General features: G+C 38.9%; 1 long non-coding RNA gene across 3 annotated transcripts; it reads left to right on the top strand.

The window, feature by feature from the left end:
- The first annotated feature begins 1601 nt into the window (after positions 1-1601).
- LOC105487950 (uncharacterized) lies at positions 1602-13771 on the top strand. Of its 3 annotated transcripts, none has more exons than XR_011621532.1 (3): positions 1602-1812; positions 2074-2581; positions 3373-5959. It is a non-coding gene; the product is annotated as an uncharacterized lncRNA (long non-coding RNA). The 3 variants fall into 3 exon arrangements; XR_011621531.1 differs by lacking the exon at positions 3373-5959 and adding an exon at positions 13311-13771 and having other exon boundaries at positions 1603-1812; XR_011621530.1 differs by lacking the exon at positions 3373-5959 and adding an exon at positions 5969-6220 and having other exon boundaries at positions 1603-1812.
- The last annotated feature ends 7730 nt before the right edge of the window (positions 13772-21501 follow it).

Below are 21501 nucleotides of genomic sequence, written 5' to 3'. Positions count from 1 at the left end.
CACCATGCCTGGCTAATTTTTGTATTTTTAGTGGAGATGGGGTTTCACCATGTTGGCCAGGCTAGTCTCAAACTCCTGACTTCAAGTGATCAGCCTGCCTCAGCCTCCCAAAGTGCTGGGATTACAGGTGTGAGCCACCGCACCCAGCCATTGCCTTAATATTGTGGTGATGGCTCCACAGGTATGTCCAAAATCATCACATCGTATACATTAAATATGGGCAGTTTATTGTATACCAATTAGGCCTCGATAATACTTTTTTAAAAAGTCAATAAATAAACATGGGCAGTGGTATGAACAGCATGGAGCATCCATGGAAGTTCAAGCTGTTTTGTGGGCCAGGGTCATTTCAGGCCGGCGTAGCCTGTGATGGGAAGAGTAAGGCTGGAGAGGCTGCTGGGGTCTATGTTGTCATGAGCGCACCTTCTCTGTGTTAAAAAGTTGAGATCTTACTCTAACAATTATGGGGTTCCTGGTCTTTGTCCTATTTATTAGCTTCAGGGTGAAATGTGTGAGATTATAAAATAAGGCTTGGCAGACAGGAAAGACAGAATAACAAGAACATGAGGCAGGACAGGCTTAGAAATTAGCAGGTGGCTAGTTAGCAGCCTCAGATCTTTCATCAAGGAGCTGGGCTCAAACTACATGTTTGGCTTTAGCAGAAGCTTCTGTTTGAGGATAGAAGGCTAGCCAAGAAAGAAAGCTGGGGACTCAGTCTTTGAAAGATTGGGGATCATGGGAGTAATGGGTTATTAAAAGAGGCTTTGACCCAAGGGTTGGGGCAGCAATCTAGTTATCAATCTTGGAGCACAGGGTACAGGAAGGAGACTCGGGCTTAGACCAGTACTGGACCATCATGAGGGCAATTGTCCAGCACTTGGCAGAAGGTTGGGTAGCCAGAACAAAGCTGACCTGACACTCAGGACTTGCAGCTAATACATTACCTGTAAGCTTAGCGGAGCAAAGGGGCACATGTTGCGCCACTGCAGAGATCTGAGTTTCAATCCCCACCAGGCCCTTTGTGCCCATAAGAGTTTGAATACAGCTGGCTCTGCCACAGGAGGCTGAGCAGCCTGTTCAACAGGATGAGAGTAGAGACTGGTGAGCAGCAAGGGCAGAAGAGCCCCTCCAGCGGCAGGGGGAGAACCTGTGGTTGTCTGGCCAGCTTTGCCTGCTCTGTGCTCTTGGCCTCTCCCTCATTCTCATAGCTGGGACTTCTGGAATTGAAACAGAAAAACAGGATTCAAGCAGTTCCAAAATGACAGTCGTAGGTTCACTATCAGGCAAATCTTGTGTGCTCCAGTTTTGATTAACACAGCATCTGACCCATGTCCCCAGCCTATGCCCAAATGGTTCAGGTATTGGCCAGCTTCTGAACGACCTTGGCCAAGTGTCAGGAACTCTCTGAGCACCTACTTCATCATCTACAAAACAAAGAGAATACTTCCAACTTAATAGAGTTGACATAAAGCTTTCTTAAGGATATCAGTGAAACACACATACCACCCACTACACATCTTTACTAAATGCTCAACAAATGTGATGGTTGCTACGGTGATGATGATGGTGATTATGATGTGTGCTGAACCCTTGTTCTCTGTGAGTCAGACCTTGGTAGCCTCCTTACTTGCCCCACTTGCTTCAGAGAGAGAAGAGCGGGTGTGCGGATTAGTGAAGGAGCAAGAGTCATGGGAATAGAAGAATCCAAGGTAGAGCAGGAAGAGAAATCTAGCTAGAGAAAGAAGCGGAAGTCAAAATTAGTAGACTCTCATTTTAAATTTTTAATGACTTCTTGGTGGCTTCAAGATAAAAGTAAGTATACGATTATAATGCAAAGATAGTATTCAAATGGGGAGTTGAATGGGGAGTTCATTAGGTAAGTTGAGTTAACTCACAGGATCGATTCCTTTTCATGACATAAAACCATCTGTGTTTTGGGTATTGTGAATTGAGAACTCCCCCTCGCCCTTCTCCCAGCCTGTGTTACTTTGTCTTTATCGTTGACTCTGTATCATTAACATTTCACATATCAGATTTTATTATAATTTTGTATTTATCTCTTTTTCCCACCAGACAATGAATTCTTTGGAGGTAAGCACTACGTGTCTATTTTACCTTTGTTTCCCAGCACAAGATAGACAATGAGGAGCTTTGTGTTTGGGAGAAGAATAAAAGTCAACTGTAGCGAAATGTCTCAGAAGTAGGATTTATAAGCAGTTCTCAAAGGATGCACATGAAAATGTAATTTCTTGGAAAAGCGGCAAACAGAAAAGAATCAAACAAACCGCAATTGTGTGTAGCAAGGATAAATATGCAATGCATCATCAATAGTATTTGTTGGGTGAATAAAAAAACCTTTTAGCCAACAATATATAAGCAGAAGAATGGAGCAGGAGTTTGAGAGATCCCTCAAGCAATAATGGAGGCCACTGGAGAGGCAAGACTGCCAAAGGCTAAGTTATTGACCCAGTATTTTTAAAACTGCCTCTGAAAAGAAGCCTGAGTGAAAGAAAATAATTTGTGCAATTAGGATGTATTTTTACTTTGTGTTCCTATCTACTTCCTTCACAAGCTATTTTTGGTAAGTTTTCATTAACCTTCTAACAAAATGCCAATTAAAGCATCTTTTAATAGGCTGTGTTTAGAAGACCGAATCCAAAGAGAAAAACGTGCTAGATCAACACGTCAGTGTAGAAACCAGATTCTTAATCCTAGTTGGATAACAACTGATGTTCTCAGTTGTTTCCACCTGGGATAGCAATATATTACATGAAAACACAAACTCTCCAAGCAGTAATAAGGAATACATAATACAATGCTAGTGCTGGGCTGACTTTCCTACTTTGTTTCCTGGTATCTATTTTTACGTTTAATTTTGCCTTTTTCCATCAGTTGCTCTGTTAACAGTAATTTGTTTTCCACATATTGCCAAACAACATCCCAGGTTTGTGTTTATCATATAACCTGACAGCATACTCAAGTCTGTGTTGATGTTTGAATGTTTTGCATGACATCAGCATTCTCCTATTTCCGGGAATATGAATTAAACCACACTGCATGTTTATGTTTGGATTGCAGGTGCTCTGGGTGGAGTTCCAGTTACATTTATGTCTCTTGTTGAGAAACAAGCCCATAGTGAGATGAAACAAAAATTTAAATTGGTCCTACACACACTGATATGGTGTGGTTCTGTGTCCCCATCCAAGTCTCAGATCGAATTGTAATCCCCACATGCCAGGGGAGGGACCTGGTGGGAGGTGATTGGATCAAGGGGATAGATTTCCCCCATTCTGTTATCATGATAGTGAGTGAGTTCTCACAAGATAGTTTAAACATGTGGTACATCCCCCCTTGCTCTCTCTCCTGCTCCAGCATAGGAGATGGGTTTGCGTCCCCTTCGCCTTCTGCCATGATTGTAAGTTTCCTGAGGCTTCCCAGTCATGCTTCCTGGTAAGCCTGTGGAACTATGGTAAGCCTGTGGAACTTTAAATCTCTTTTCTTCATAAATTACCCAGTGTGAAAATAGACTTTATAGCAGTGTGAAAATGGACTAATACAGACAGCTTTTCAGATTAATCAGATTTTGACTTTCCTTTTACTTCTGCACATCATGATGCACCCTCTTCTCTCTGCATTCTGTTCCTCCTCCCTTCCTTGACTGTTTAATTCCTATCCATCCACCAAGTATCCTTCAGGCATCACTCCTGCATGTCCCCACAGCACCATGTGCTGACCTCGTGAGAGAGGTCATCCCACTGAAGTGTTATTAGGGTCACTTGTCAGTCTGTCTCCATTTAACTGTAAGCTAATGAAGGCCAGGTATTTACATTATTGACTGTCATATCTCTACTCATAAAGGGACTGACTAATACAATAAGTGCCCAATGTATGCCTGCAAAATAAAGAAAATTTCAAAATAAGAACAGAAAGACAGATGGGCAGATATCTGCATACATAGTTTATAAATTGATATGGATGGTAAACGATACATACATGTAAATAGAAAGATAACTAGAGGGATAGATACATAATCAATTGGAGACATAGGTAGATTATGGAGACAAAGCTAAGAGGAGGGATGTGAGGATGCTAGGCCCAGGTTGCTGTCTTGTCTCATGGCTTTTTCATTCTTCATGCCCTTCCCATTCAATTCTTTGGAAAGTCCTAAGCAGTGTTCTATCGTATTCATATTGAATTAGCTGGTTTCCCTCTCTACTCACTTCCTGAAGAGATGGACAACCGAATTTTTGTTGCTGCTGTTGAATTTAATAAGCACTCAATTTTTCAAAGCTGTCTACAGCTGATCTAATTTCCTTTCAAACTAGTATAAGAAAACAATGTTTTTGCCAGTTATACCTGACATAACATGTGTGAGGTGTTTACGTGGTAGGAGTCTATCTACTATACAGATAAGAAAACAGTAATGAATTGTGTCAACAGGAATCGCCTTTAGTCATAGCAGGGCTAGAAGGGGTGGCTCACGGGGACAGAGGGGGTCTTTTCTGCTAAATGAATTCCGACTGATGAATACAATACGTGATCAAGAAGAAATTCTCTGACACACTGTCTGTGGCTTATATGCTGTATGTTTAATGTGAAGAATGTGTTACATTTATTTCTGATTTCTAAGGTGAAAGTAGATTTAGGCTTATTTGATGGAGAAACTCTCCAGCCTTGCAGAGTTGAACGCAGCAACCTAAGCCTAAAGGAAGTCCTGTTTTCTTTAGGAGTAAAATATGGTTTTGGTTGGAGGGCTAAGATGCAAAATTGGGTGCTTTCTGTCATGGTGGCTGCCCTCCTAATCAGATATGGAATTTGGAGTTGGAAAAATAATAAAAAGTAAAAAAGTAAATAAATCCCCAAATAGGAGAGGAGTATGTGAGGTTAGTACAGCTTAAGCTTCACCATGTGTGGAACTGTGGACAAGTCATTTTTAGTTACCTTTGGTGAGAACTAAATCTTCACCAAATATTCTTAGTGATTATTAGAATGTTTTAAGATCCTGTGAAGAAAACTACAAATTTTAATGTTTTTTTTTTTCTTGAGAACTATAAATTTTGCTTTATGACAAATTATTATTTTGTGGTCCAATATCACCAAAAAGGCACGCAGGACTCACATTCTTCTAGGTCTTCTCCTTTTCCTGTCTCTTAATTGATCCACTATTCCTCCTCTTTCTCTCCCAAGCTCTAAACACAGGTTTCCAGTTTAGGTATTACAGAGGTATCAGTTTATCCCTTATAGACAAATTCTTAGGAGTTGCTAGAATTTGTTCATAAACCTGGGTGAAGTAAATTGACTGTAAATATTTATACTGGAGTATGGTAATATTTAAAAAGAAATGCACAATATTAGCACACCCACTCCCAAGCCTCACCTCTCCTTAACTATAACCATGGCTAAGTTGCCCAACCTCTCCTGGTCTCGGATTTTACAACTGTGAATTAAGATGCACCGGATTGCTTAAGTTCTTATAAATATTCAATGACCTAATCCAAAGAAAGTTTGTATCCAAGTGTCTAACATATGGCAAATGCTCAGAAGATGTCTGGTATTCTTAAAATAAAATTGGAATTTATTTTACCTGCTAAGGATCGTGACAGTACTGCCCCTGATAGTTTTGTGTTTCATTGGTTTCCTGTATCTCACCTAGTCAAATTTACTTCTTAAACATTTCTGAATATTATCAGTCCTATGATATTTATAGAACAGGAAGACTTTTGAAACAGGAAATAGGAGCATTGTATCATGTATTTGATATAGCGATGGAGTGTCCTCCGCAAACCCTCTGGTTGCCACAGAGTCTAAGTCTAAGCTTGCCAGCACGGCAACCAAGACGACTCTCAGTGAACTGTCTTCAGCTTCAATTTCTGTTGCTTCTCTACACAAACATTCTCTACGTGAGCCGGCCAAGAATATGACTCCTCAAGTGTCCTTGGTTACCTGCTCATGTACTCCTTCATTCTAGGAGCATTTGGCCAGAGTCATCTTTCTGAAATGGAAGACTCATGTATTGCTCCTGTGTGTCAGATGGGAAGCTGATGGAAAGTCTTCAGCAGAGAAAAATTCAAAGCGATTGCAGTGATTTATGTGACTCTACGGATCCTGGCCCCAGCTCCTGTGGATATCACCTCCCACCTCTCTCCTCTTCCCTGGCTGCACTCCAACCATATTGGTTCCCTCACTTTCTTCACACTCAATAAGAATGCTCTACCTCAGGGCCTTTGGATATTCTGTTTCCTCTCCCTGGAAATACCTAATCCACAGGTTTTCACGTCTCCCTGCTTTTCTCCTACCATGGGTGGCAGGTGGACTGTCACCTTCACAGACAGGCTGTTTTCTGCGTGCACTTTATTACATAGCAACACTTCCTTTGTCCCTTTCAATTTCCTTATGCTGCTTTATTACTTTTTTCATAGCACATCTCTCCACTAGATAAGTCTGTCTTTGTTTTTTTTGTTTGTTATGTAAGGTCCATGAGAACATGCAGTTTGTCTTATTTTATCTTCATTGCCCAGAATAGTACATTGGGTAGTATTAACCATTACTTCAGAATGACTGGACCCTCCACCAAGCTCTCTAGTGTTGTTCACAGTTTCCCCTTGTCTAGAGTTCCTTGTTACTGTGTTTAAATTTGGCTCAGCTTTTTTTCAGCTTACTGAAATCTATCATCTGTTTGAATCCTTCAGTGAACATCCTGGTCTATAGTGATCATCTGTCCCCCTACATTTCTGGAGAAATAAAAAAATTTACTTGTCAATTATCATCTGTGACTTTGTATGTACAAAGTAGGTTGTTGGTTATGTAAATATGTCCTGGGGTCAGATTGCCTGGGATCAAATCTTGGCTTAGCCATTTATAAGTTGAGTGACCTTGTGCAAGTGACATAGCTCACCTGCCGTTCCTTCACCTGTCAGAGAGAATAGGATTAGAGCCCGGTGCATTCATTTGCTGCACGACTTAAATGAGTTACATTCATCAAAACACTATCCCTGGCACATATAAGTGCTTGGTCGACACTTGCACTGATTTTTATCACGTACATACGTTGTGTCACCAGCTAGATCAGAAGCTCTGTTCTATGTGCCATAACATCTGGCAGAGTCTTCCACACAGCAGGTAATAACTCTATTGACTTTTGGTAAAATTATTTCCCAAAAGAAATGTCAGAAGAAATGCTTAGAAAAATTATGCCAAAGCAATTATGTTTGTAAAGCTGTTTTGGGACTTAGAAAGGGTAAAGGAGAGTTTCAAAAGAAATTCCCTTTACATACTCAGTTGGAAAACATTTTCTAAGCATGCACTAAGGGCTAGCCATTGTGCTCTGTGCGCTAGAGATGCAGTGATGAAAATGACATGGATCTTTTCCATACGAGTTTGTGGGGACAAATATGTGAATGAATGGCTGTAACAGAGTGTGAAGAGGGCTGAAAGGGAGGTGTGTGCAAAGCATGATAGTGTCACAGCGGTCATTTATGGATGGGGGATGTACTGGATAGTTGCTTTTTCAGGTTGACTTAGGTAGCCTGCATTTCTAATTCTGTGTGCCGCACGAATGATTTTGAAAATGAGAATGGCATTAAGAATGAAAATGAAATAGGGTCCCCAGGGAATAAGAGCAGAAGTGGTTTGGGGAGAATATACCAAAACTGAGTAAAACAAGAAGCACAGATTGAACCAAAATTGTTTATTTCATTAGGTTTTGCTATAACGTAGGAAAAAAAATTCTGAAAACAGCACATCGACTAAGACAGGATTTGTTGCCTTATTGTACTAGCATGTTGTTGATTAATTCAACTGTTTCTGTCTTCAATGTTCTCTAATTGCAAGAATAATATGAAGATGGCATAAAACTTTAAGGTAACTGTCAGGGCCATGAAAAGCAAAGCATGTTCTGGCCTCCAGGACCATGGTTTATGCCACCTGCTCTCATCTGTCTGCTTCTACCCATTATTCTGATTTCTGTCTTATCTGACAATGTCTTTCAATGACAAACACAACATTAAGGTAGGTTGAAAATGTAATTCTAACCAACACTTTTAAGAGATAAAAGAAAAAATAAGCATCTTTTACTTGAGAATTTACCTGTTCACAAGTAAATTGAGTTTCTGTTAATCTTTGTATATGTATGGCTGGTGTGCCTGCTGTTAGCTTAAATTGATACAAGATCAAGATATAAAATCAATTACATTTCTATATACTAGCAATAAACAGTATGAAAAATAAACTAATAAAACAATTCCATTTACCATAGCATTAAAAAGATTAAAATACTAAGAAATTAACAAAAGAAGTGCAATACTTACACATGAAACTATAAAACTTTACTGAAAAAAGTTAAAGAAGATTCTTTAATTTAGGTAAATTAAAGAAAAATCTTTAATAAAGGGAAAACTATTTTTTGTTCATGCCTCAGAAGACTTAATATTGCTAAGGTGGCAGTACTCCCAAAATTGATCTACAGATTCAATAAAATCTCTATCAAAATCTCAGGTAATTTCTTTTGAAGAAATTAAGCTGATTATAAAATCTATATGGAAAATCAAGAAGCCCAGATTGGAAGAAAAAATTCTAAGAACAAACAAAGTTTGATAACTCACATGTTTTGATTTAAAAACTTACTATAATTCTATTGTAATCAAGATAGTGCTGGCATAAGAATGCAAACAGAATAATGGAATAGAATCAAGGATGCAAAAATAAACCTTTACATTTATCACAAAATTAAAAAATTATTCTTCAAAGAGCACCGGCAAGAATGTGAAGAGGCAAACCACAAAATGAAAAAATACCTATTTGTAAATTATCTAGTAAGGAATTTGTATTACATAAAAATATTTTAACCCAACAATGAAAAGGCAAGTAACCCAATCAAAAAGATGAGCAAATAATCTAAATAGACATTTCTCCAAATAAATATTATTTCTCCAAGGAAGATATACAACTGACCAATAAACACACAAAAGTAATGCTCAAATGTCATTATTCATTAGGGAGATGTATATCAAAATCACAATGAATTACCACTTCACACTCATTAGGATGGTTAAAATTAAAAAGACAAGTATAAACAAGGATGTGGAGAAAATGTGAAGCAGAGTTATCACCTACAGATTCCATTTCTGGATATAAAACACTTGGACATAAATGTTCATAGCAGCATTATTTGCATTAGCCAAAAGTGGAAACAATCCAAATGTTCATCAGTTAATGAACAAACAAAATGTGATATATCCATACTAGGGGATCTTATAAAGTCACAAACGTGAATGAAGTACCCATGCGTGTTACAACATGAATAAACCTTGAAAACATGTAAAGTGAAAGAAGCCAGTCACAAAATATCACATATCACATGAGTCCATTTCCATGAAATGTCCGTAACAGGCAAATCTATAGAGTCAAGAGGTAGATTGGAGGTTGTTTGGAAGAAGTAGTTAGGGGAATAGGGAGTGACTGCTAATTGGTACAGGATTTTTTAAGGGGTAATGAAATGTTTTAAAATAAAATAGTCATAATTATTGCACGACTCTGCGTATACTAAAAATCACTGGATTGTACACTTTGACACAGTGAATTTTCTGACCTACAAACTGTACCTCAATAAAGCTGTTATTTCAAAACCCTGCATAAAATGAGTTGAAAACAGTGGCAGCATTAGAATCCTAAACTCCTAAGATCTGAATGAATTTTGAGCATCTTCTAGGACAATGATCTTCAGTTGCTTGAATCCTCTCCTGAAAAATGTTTTATCTGTGTTAGGCTCACACCAAACACAGAAATCATGACTATTCTTTCTCTGGATGAGTTTGTTTGCATGTTAGGAAGCTTAAGAGCTGCTATTATCATTGTATTGTTATATCATTATATTGTTACAATGATAATAGCATAAATATAAAATATATTTTATAAATATATTAAAATATGTTACATTATATTTTTATAATACATTGTATTTTGTTGTGTGTATTATGACCTAGGCACAAAGTGCTTTATGTCACTAAGTATTTAATATCTGTGTCATGAATTGGTTTTGAGGTTATGGTGGGCTCCATTTTACACAAACAAAACTGAGGCACAGGAAGTAAAAAAATAAATTGAAAGTCACATAGCTCATAAAAGAACTTGAGCCATATTTGACTTCACAGGCTACTTTTAATTAGTATTTCATATTGGCCTAAATCTAAATTGAAATATCTCCTTTCAATTGCTCATCCTTTCTTTCTGACTCCTTCATGTCACTGTAGAAGTCTATTTACTTACAGGAAAATGTTTTCACATCCCCTTAAGTCTTCTACACATTGAGTATCTGGATTTACATCACTTCAGTCAAAGGTTTTCAAGTTATGGTCCTGAGACCTTTTCTACATTTGTCTGAAAATGCGGTGTACAGAGGTCAAGAAATAAGATGCAATTACTCCCCGCTGTGGTCTCCTAGGCACCTTGAAAGGAACCTCTTGCTCCTTCCAAACAACCATAAAAGTTAGGCAATATTTTGCATATTTTACAAATGACAGCATTGAACACAGAGAAGCTGAGATCTTGTCCAAGATTACACAGCCATAAAGTAATGGACACAAGCTTTGAAACCATGTCTGGTTGTATTTGTTACTACTGACTTGAATTAGTTAATAGACTAGAAATTCCCCATTTCTTCAACATTGTAGACACACAAAATCAACTACATTAGCTGGAAGGATCCTACTGAAGAACTAAAATCCTCCTAGCAGCTGGAGGTTGTAAATCTTAGGGCTGGAAGTTAGTGTGAGGCCAAGCTTATTAGTCATAATTAGAAGTCCTTAACATTTCAGAAAGGCTCTTTGTTGAACTGGACACTTTCTCTTGAAAGGAATAATGCAAATCTTTCAATTTATTTTATTTTATTCTGTTTTTCCTACCACAGTGAGGTAGTGTCTGGGTGAGAACATTCCTTTGCTTTTCATTTCTTCTCCCAGAGCACCCTTTTCATAGAATGTTTTTTAACTTGGCAGTTATTTTGATTAGAGTATAAAATTTGCCTTTTATGCTGAAGGATATTTTTCCAAAAGCTTCTAGAGTCATTGCAGCTATTTGGCAGCAGGTTGAGGATGGGGAATGTGTACCCACCCTTGATAGGGAGGCCCAATCCTTTGGCTGCAAGCGCTGGTAGAATCCAGGGAGTGGCTAGCAGCTCTTTTCACATGCGAGGCCACTGGCCACTGAAGGCATAAAGAGGGCTTTATTTTAATGAGGCGGCTGGTAGGAGGGCTGCCTAAAGTCAAGCTATGGCAACCAATAAGACTGTCGGAAACGGTAAACAAATTGCAACCCTTTTCCAAAGACTTCTCAGAATTGCCTGGGAGGTGAGTCAGCCTCCCCTATCCCAACAAAGGAGACAGTGACCCAAGGAACTTTCATCTGAGGGACTACTGTTGGTTTGCGTTTTTACTTTCAAAATGAAAAGTGAGGACCTGAGGCCTTAGAAAAGGATGGCGATGCAAGTGTGAGCGGCTGTATCTCACTTCTCCAACGGGCAACTGTCCTGCTAGAAGAGGAAGCAAAACCCAATCACCAATCAAACACCTTGAGGGCTGGACTTTCATTTAGGGACTTTGCACATATCATCTTTGTTAATACCCACAAGAACCTTTGGTGGCAGCTAATCTTAATCACATTTTTAATATATATATGTGTGTGTGTGTGTGTGTGTGTATGTAGATATAGATATAGATAGATAATTTCTATATGAAAAGGAAAATATTAAGAAATAGGGCTGCAATTTGAATTTAGACCCGTATTACTCCAGGTACATGCTACTATGTCTCGTAGCCTCACCAGAGAATTGAAGAAACGTTTTATTTGACAATTCTGTTAGAGTTCTCGGCACAACTTAGAGTTAAATAAATAGTTCAGGTTCTAGTGAGAAAATTATTTTTTCTTTGTTATCTTTTTTCTTTTCCTTTCTGAGGCTCCTGATCTAACCCATTAATGGGAGGTAATATGTTATCTGTTCAGCACCATTGCTTGGCTTCCTTTGTTTATTCACTCAACAAGACTTACTAAGCAAACCAGACATGTTTATAAGTAGTGTGGATATAGAAGTAAAACTGTAAGCAGTGTCTAACCCCATAGATGATGTATTTTAATGAAAGGGAACCAATAATAAGCCAATGTTTCAACCATCCAATGGGAGTTAGTGCTAACTGCTTTGAAAATATAGAGTAAGGTTGTTAGGGAGACAAAGAGTATGCCTACTTAGGTCTGCTGGTCAGAGGAGGGTTCTTTGAGGCAATAACATTTGAGCAGAGGCCTGAACAAAATAAAACTCTACATCATACAGATATCTGAGAGAATATTCCAGGTGGAAAAACCCATTAGTATCACTTAAGCAAATGTTCCTGTAAAGGAAGTTTACTTTTGGAAACATCCATATACTTTTAACAACTTTGCATGTTGGAGAATCTTTGCTCAGTAGATGAAGGTTAGGGTACCATGCTAGTAGCACCATGGTGACAAGATGACCCTACAGCTGCTCTAGAGAGCTATAGCCCAGCAGTGACCCTCAGAAGTGACTTTAATCTGATGAATGGGGAAAAAAAGTCCTTGTAACATGGATTATTCTGGAAAACGATCTTTGTTTTAAAAAAAAAGTCATAATCAGTTTAATAAAATTTTTAAGCTTTATGGGTCTTAGGCTCTCTTTCACAACAACTCAACTTTATCACTGAAGCAGAAAAGCATCCGAGACACAGGTAAACCAATGCGTTCCACTATGATTCAACCAAATGGCACCAGCACAGGCTGGTTGGGAACTCCTCCCCTAGAGTTACACTGTTCGAAATCTGGATGGATGTCTGCCCTTACATGAAAGACGGCCAACTGTTAGGGTTTTTTTTTTATTTCTTTCTGGTTCTTCTCTTTGCTCTTCTCTCTCTGCCTTCACTGCCTGCTTCCTGCATCGGCCCCCCTGAGACCTTATTTGGCGCTTTGCCCGTGCCATGGGCTGGTCAACCCATTATTAGTCACGTTACAGTTCTATCGAAATTAAGAGCAGAAAGGTTCTAAGTTAGGAAAAACTGTGTAAAGGGAGAAAAGGGAACCATAGAGTCAGACCCAAAGATAATTTGCCAATGCTTCAGACCAAGAACTTTCGGAGAGGTATTCTGGAGGTTCTGGGACCTTTGTCTTTTTCTGTGTTGTTTGCTGAACTCTGGAGGGCTAAGGATTGTGGGTAAGGAAAATGAAATAGGACCGTAACACGAAAACCTATTTAATTGGATCCTACTAACTAAAGCCTCGAAATAACTGTTACACTTTGCTTTCCTCCACAGATTGATTTTTCTGAGAACCAAATAAATATCCACTGTCAGTCACAACTGTAAATTTATTGAGTGCTCAGTGTATGGAGCCCTTTCTCCAAGACCTCACTGCCATAAATACAAATACAACTGAGAACTGGTGATTTGAAGATGACTCTTGGGATAGCGGGCTAGGCGGCACTACACAATGGCTTTTGGGGCCACGTAGGAGTGTAATCATGTTATCACCCTGCACAACCCCAGAGGGTACCATACACAATCCATTTGGCCAAACATGGCAGTCCTGAAAGGAATGATGATTGAAAACCAAGACTGAGTTTGGCAAGGAAACCACCTCTGAATTACCATCTTATTGTCTATAGTGTAATGATAGCATCTACCTCTTAGTAATTTTGTGAACATTAAATGAATAAACATTAAATGAGAACATTAAATGAATAAACATTAAATGAGAAAAGGCCTACCTCTGTGCTTAGTACATAATAGGTACTCAGTAAAACATTTTTTCTTCCATTTAGAAGCAGATAAATGAAGGCATGCCAAACAATAGTTCATGATAAGGAAATTGGTCCCAGAAATTTTTTTTTTAAACCACAGAAAATTGGGAAAAAATAGATTTGATACCTTTTCTCCTACAAATCTAGAGGCAATGGGATTTTTTAGTTTCTGTTACCAGCAGTTATGTGTTTCCTACAACTCACTGACACCTCCCTTCCTTACTAAAGCAAAGGTCCTCTTCCCCAAGCACTCTTGCTAAGTGAAGCTGGACTGTATTAACTTCAAAGAGTGAATCCTGTCACTATATTCATGATCTCTTATATTTTTAGATAATGACAACTTACTATATAATAAAGTTTTGGTAAACTGCAATACAACTATGTAGACATTGAAGATCTTATAAAACAAGAGAGTTTCATGAATGACAAATTTTCAAAACACAAATCTGATTACGCAGTTAATTTTCTCCTCCTTAGCCTGGAACCTGCTGTTCACTTCATGTAGCCTTCAGATCATGGTCCATTCTGTCTCAGACAGCCCCTCCTCACTTGCTGTTCAGCAAAGCCTTCTCTGATAACTGTAGGCCAGTGTCCCTTAATAGGGTCAAGAGACACAAAACCCCTGACTTCTGTCTTTCTCCTTGCCACACTTGGGAATCTGCTTTATTATCTGCTTTATTACAGCATTGGGAATGTAGATTCCCAAACTAGGTACTGTTTGCTTTCCTTTTCCCGACATTACATGATTAGTTCTTGAATTGCAGAGAGGGTTTCTCTATCTTAATTCACCTTTGAATCGGCAGAATTCAGTCCACTGATCATGACTCAGCAGGCAAAGTGACAATTGCTGAATGAACGTTTGATCTACATAGGATGACAGCTGTTAAGTGTGGCCTCCTCACTACTGTACAGAAACCTCTGGATTTGTCCTGAGGGTAGACTTTTAAATACATTTCTGGAGTTTTATTTCTTTGTTTTCATTAACTCCATTGATTCGTATTTCTAGCTAATTCAAATAAACTTGGTGATTTGTGATTTCTCAATTCACAGCAGATTAAAAGATAAATCAGAATATGGCATTCTTTAGAAGGGGAGCTTAAACATGCACGTTGACTTTTATTCCCTTTGTAGTTAGAGAGGGAGAGGGAAAGTTGTCTGAAGGAGGAGCAATCTCCCCTATCTCAATCGCATGAGGTGGGCTCCCATGTGATGCGATATCCCCACAGGAGGAAACCAAAGGGAGAGTGGTGAGCTGCTGGCCAGTGGCCACCAGGCTCACAGAACTGGAATTCAAACCCATGCATGGAGAGCCAAACTCTGTGTGTGTTTGCCCATTATGCTGTAAGTGAGTAATAATGACAACACAGAGAATAGGGAAAGTTAGACAGATGTTTCCGAGTCTAGAGAATCGTTTGCTGGCAGCATGTTTTATAAAATCCTAGGTTTCAAAAAAAATATTACGAGAGTTTGCTGAAGAATTTTGCTGTTAAAGTAAGCTTTAGGTGTGTTTATTACACTTCTGAGCTTAAATAATAAAAGTTCATTTGGACTATAATTTCTGAATCTTGATTGTATTACATGTCTCTAACATGCACTTCATCCTTTCTGTGCATCTCAGGTTGGTCCTGGACAATCAGAAACCAAAGCAGAAGGCAAACAGTAGGGTTCTGCCCCTCATTAAAGTTCTCACTTTTGGTTCTTTTACAGAAGAAAGTAGGAAAACTCCTAGCGCAGAGGAAATTCTGATGCATTACTCATAGAGTTTAATCAGACCATATTGGTCATATTTCATTTCAATTCTTGATATCAGTGGTGTTCCTTAAAATAGAAAATCTTAATTTCTAAGCTGTAGAATCAATAGATTTCTCTGCAATTTCTTTCAGTTGGCATTTAATAACAGCACTAAGTAAATTTCCAACATATAACCGAACTCAACCCATACTGTTGACAAATTGAAAGTTTAATCTACCTGGCAGGTTAAAAAAAAAAGCCAACTTTTTTTAATTCAATTATATCACTGAAAGAACTCAGGAAGTTGAGTTCAGATGTTTTAATCACTGCTATTTTTGAAGCCCTACACTAAGCCTTGCAGGGGGCATAAAGGTGACAGACATTTAAACACAAGTGTAATACCCTTTTATGAATACAAATATAGTTGTTCAAAAGATAGAAATGATAAAAAGAGGAATGTATACGTTCTGTCTAGAAGATGAATTGAAGACTTTACTCTAAAGGGGATGTCTCAGTTAAGTTTCGACTATTAATAATATGCAGGAATTTGTGAGGTGTATACAGGTCTGGAGAGGGGGTTCAAGCAGAGGCAACTGGAGGTGCAAAAGCAAATAGGCATGGATTTATTAGCCTGATTTGATCATTCCTTAATGTATACATGTATTGAACATTACATTGAATCCTATAAATATATACAATTATGATTTTCCAATTATAAATAGAATTATGCTTAAAAAATACACAAATGGGCATGGACCAGCACGATGTCTGAAAAAAGACAAAAGGAATTGAGCAGTGCTGCAGCTGAACATGCAATGGGTGAACAGGTTCAGCCCCTACGTTTTGCAGTAGGACTGCAAAACAAGAGATGAGACAAGGAAAAATGAATATTAATGTTATTGAATACTGAGGTGGGATCAACTCAGACACTAGAAAACACGCAAATACTTAAGACTTATAGTAAAACTTGGCTTACACCTGTTCATTACTTTGGGATGATTTCACTAAATAAACCATTTAAAAATCTTAAAATATTTTTAATTAATTTCCAGAGGCACAGTGGATGCACTTATATATTCCCTATCCAAATATTAATCCCCACTCATTGTTAAGTCCTGGAATAAATACAGATACTTCAAATCCTGGATTGGTAAAGTTAACATTCATTCTTAGAAGAAAAAAAAGCAAAAAGACTCAACACTATTAAATCCTACCACTAATTAAAATTCGGAAGAGATTTAAATTAATATCCAGAAATAAGCCAAAAGCTCAAAGAAATGAATACAAATGTCAGGAAATGGTTATATTTTCCAGCAAATATCATTAATGCATTCTAAACACATCTGCTTCAGACTGCAGTTGACCGTGCAAGAAGTCACTCCCGTAATGACTTAGAAAGGGACTGACTGAGCAAAACATTTCAATTCTGGAGACTTATTCTCAAAACTTGTATTTGACGTTTTCACAAATGAAGATAGGTTAAATGCATGGCCCCAGCTGTATCCCTGAAATTCCTCTCCATGTGTTTCAAAGATTTTTTTTTTTTTTTTTTTTTTTTTTTTTTTTTTGAGATGAAGTCTTGCTCTGTCACCAGGCTGGAGTGCAGTGGTGTGATCTCGGCTTACTGCAACCTCCACCTCCCGGGTTCAAGCAATTCTCCTGCCTCAGCCTCCCGAGTAGCTGGGACCACAGGAGCGTGCAAACACGCCCAGCTGATTTTTGTACTTTTAGTAGAGGTGGGCTTTCACCATGTTGGCCAGGATGGTCTCGATCTCTTGACCTTGTTATCCGCCCACGTTGGCAAGATGTCTTTTTAACAGCATTCAAGATATTCATCAACCTGGCAGAAATTCCGGGGACAAGTTGTGATTTTTGCCATTAAGGCATGCTTCATTGGCAAACCTTGAGTCCACAGACTGCCCTGGATGAACAAATTGGGATCATGTCAAGAAGGCCAGAGATTGGCCCTAGGATAAGCCATACCTCCTCTTCCTGTCTCTAAAGTTGAAATTGAATTGTCATGAACATTATTTTGCATGGTGGCCGTGCGTGCACATTGTATAAGGAGCTCTGTCCTCTCACATGATTCTTTCCCTGCTGCCCAGGAGAGGGCCCACCTCCATTGCCTTTCCCTCAGACTCTCACATGGGCTTGTTAGCTCATCTTCCCCTCTCCAGTGTGGCTCTACTCCAAGTCCTTCTCGACGCTGCTAAACTATTAACTTAAATGAGTATCTGAATAAATCCTTTATGAACTTCCTGTTGGCTGTAGGATAAATGATCACATGCTTTAGCCCTGCATTCATAATGAGACCCAGCATACTTTTCAAAAAATGGCCTTCTAGTCAAGCTGCTTCCAACCTCCAGGCCATTCCAAGCTCTGTCCCTGCTCTGTCCCTTTCAGCTTGCTGACTCTCTGCTGACTCTCTGATAGTTCATGTTGCTGTTTCTTGCTCAACTCAAGACAACAAAACGAAAGTGCTTCCATTGAGAAACTTCCCAAGATTCTCAGAAAGGTGGGTAGCCTGACCCTTGCCTCCCGCATAAGTGGCCCTCTCTAATTTGACTCGGGACTCCTTGAGAAAGAACCTATGCTTTATTATTCGTGGCCTCCAGAGTGAAGCCTAGAACCTGGCGTGAAGTCCATGTTTGGTAAATGATGGCTGGATTCCACCGGAATTATGGGCCAGGTGTCAACCACGCTGAGATACATGTGAGTGGCCTTTCCTGTTTCCTCCTGGCAATTCTGAGCAGCTTAACTGAGCTCAGCAAGAGGCAGAGTTCAGTCAATTTTGTTCCGTGATCTGCAGGCGTGTGATAGAGGATGGAAGATCGCAGCCACTCAAAGAAGGACTCGCAGCATGAAGTTTAAAGGCATGCATATGGGCTGGCTCACAGGCTGATCCCACAGGCTGATCCCACAGGCCGATCCCACAGGCCCTGGGGATTTTCTCCTGTCAAGCTGTGAGTCTCTGTGGCAACCACATTTCCCCAAGCTTCTTTCAGGGGAAAGAGACTATTTTAGGTAATGAAGACTTTGGTCACACTTCAAACCTACCATTCTCAGGAAAACAAAAATTGGAGTCCTTCTTTCTAAAAACTTTCCCATTCTCTTTACTCCTCTTTCTACTTGATCCAGTACCTCTGTGCTGAAGGAGGCTGCTGGAGCCAGGGACGCACTCTCTCTAACACCTGGAAATGCTCCAAAATGCCTATGGTGGGTGAAGTATAGAGCAAACCCCCTCACTTCACTCCCAAAGCTGTCTCATTTTGGCATCAGGCTACATAACCACCCTTTTCTGTCCCTGCTAAGTCAAAATGTAGCACTTACCTCTCTGCAAATTTGTTATGCAAATATTCTTTTTAGGGCCTTTGATTAATAATGGTAGCACACTAAAGTGAAGAATACAAAAACACTAAAACGCATATATAAATGTATATACATATATATAACATATATACAGAGAGTGAGAGAGAAAGGGGAGAGAGAAAGACAGAGAGAAAAAAATTGTCTTGAAATCTTTTGAAGGCTGTAAGGCAGGTGCTGTTTACCAGATTGTGCAAGGGGGGAAACTGAGGTTCAAAGGGTAAGTTCATTTCTCATGAGTAGTGAATGAACAGGCTGGACTTGAACTCTAGTTGGCAGTACTTTTGGTACTTTCTCTAAATGACCCTGCCATGCATCTTCTCCAGAAAGCACAACTAATTATACATGTAAGGCAAAGTCCAGAAAAAAGAATTTGTGGTAAAAAGCAATGCAAGTTTCAGTGAGAAGTTGTTTTCTCCGCCATTTCTATTCATCATGCTTTCAGCTTTTCTTGGGTTATTTCTGCTTAGTGGAACATCAATATCTTTATGCTCCACTATTTTATTAAGTATATTAAGCAGGGGAATTGCACTCACAAAATGTACTTTAAAAAATATAAGTGTTCTGCAAACAGAGGCAGTGTTAGAATTGTTATCATTGTTATGAGCATTTCTCTTGCTGTAGTTTGTTGGTTTGTTGTTTCATCTAGTCTTTTTAATTGTACATAGATTGGGTGGAGCCTACTAATTGCTTCCTCAATATCCATTTTCCCTTTCTTCTTAATTGATGAGGCTTCTTGTGTTTGCTCATTGGCAATGTTCTCATCTAAAAACTACATTTCTCATTTTCCCCTGTGGTTAAAGACGGCCATGTGACACACTTTGGGATAACAGAGTAAGCAGAAATCACTAGGCAAACTCTTACAAAAGACCCTTAAAAAGTGGACTTGACTGGTCAATATATTTTAACCACTTTTCTTTCCATATTTGCTTTTCTAGAATGCAGACATAGAGGTTGAGATTGTTGGGAATTGAGCATCCTGTGACTATACAGACAGTGCTTACCAAGATAGACACAAGGACTTTGTTCTCAACATCCTTAAGCCAACGAACCATAGCCAACGAAACACCTACTCAGTAACTTCTTATGTGAGAGAATAAAAATAAACATCTAACTTGTTTAAGCTTCCATTATATAAATTTTCTGTTATGTGTTGCTAAACTCAACCCCTCAGTGACATAGCCATCCAAAAGGAGCAAAGTATATTGTAAAAGTCCCAGAATAGAAGTCTGAGATCTCTTCATTGGTCTTCTGGCCACAATTCTTTTCTTTATGCCTAGTAAGTCTCCACATTTTAGCTAGATTAGTCTTTCTACTGCCTTATTCTAAATATTACAACAAATTTTCATTGTTTAAGAGCAAATTCCAAAACACTTGTAATTAGAAGTCCCTTCTAGATCTGGCCCCTGCCTACCTCCCCATCCTCATAACTCAGTTCATTGCCACTGTCTCTGCCCTGTAGCCACAGTGATCTTATTTCCCCAGTGCATGGTTATTTGGTTTTCCATCCTGATTGCTATTCCTTTTGCTCAGAGCATTCTCCCCATCATGACTTTCTCTTTAAATATCAAAATAAATGGAACATTGTTCACAAATACCTTTTATGTCACTGTGGTTATCCCCTTTAGAAAAATTGCATTTACTCTCTTAATGTCTTGCTCACTGGACTGTTCCCAGAGTCTTGTCCACTGGACGGGTGATAATGAGAGAAGGGGCCTTGACGTGTCTTGTTTATAACAATATCCCTAAAACTTATTCTAGTGCTGGGCATAAGGAAAACACTCAACTTATTATATGAATGTAAACTTCAGAAAGTCATCTCTCTTGTCTCAGAGTTTTGCCTCTGGGAGAAACCTAAATTAAGGCTTCAAATGCAAATTTATTTAGAAGGTGATCCCAGGAAAAGCTAGGGAAGTAAGAAAGTAAAGGACAGAAAAAATAAGAAGCTAACAAGTAACATATTATTATATCAAGAAATGTTTGATCATGCACATTTTGGCGCTGTGGACAGCTTATTCCACTGAGGAATTCTGAAAAACAGTGGAGAACAAATCTGAGTTATATTGCCAAGGGGCGAAGGAGCTCTGAGGTGTTAAGCAATCAGCTCCAACCAAGCATTGATTAAAAGCTGTTGGGTTGTGGTGGTAATGACACCCCAGCACTGCTGGCCTGCTTGGCATGCAGGTAGGGAAAACTTGTCTTCTAAAGAACACCAAACCTTCTAGGGAGACAGCTTGGATTCTGGCAACTGACAATGAGGGAGTGTGAATGGATGATAAATACTGAGGGGATCCTAATGGACACCCACAGAGCGCCTCACATCACTACACTTCTCTCAGCCAATACTCCTCATCATAAAATGGATTTGGCAGCTGCCTGGAATATTTCTGCAGATTGAACTATTGAATCTATTTGAAACACGAACCTTCTGATTAATCTTTAATAGAATAATATTGTTCCATACAGGCATATTTCCTTGGAAAATGGAGAGTCCTTTCTTTTTATGTTAAACTTAAGTTGAAACATCATTTTTATTATATATTACATCGGTCTCTGTCAAGTCACCTAGAGCTAAGACTTGATGGGAATTTTAAGATAGGCATCACTTT

The sequence above is a fragment of the Macaca nemestrina genome, chromosome 3 (genome assembly GCF_043159975.1).
Source record: "Macaca nemestrina isolate mMacNem1 chromosome 3, mMacNem.hap1, whole genome shotgun sequence".
Classification (NCBI taxonomy): Eukaryota; Metazoa; Chordata; class Mammalia; order Primates; family Cercopithecidae; genus Macaca; species Macaca nemestrina.
Note: the sequence above shows the minus strand (reverse complement) of the source record. Positions and strands in the feature narration are given on the sequence as shown.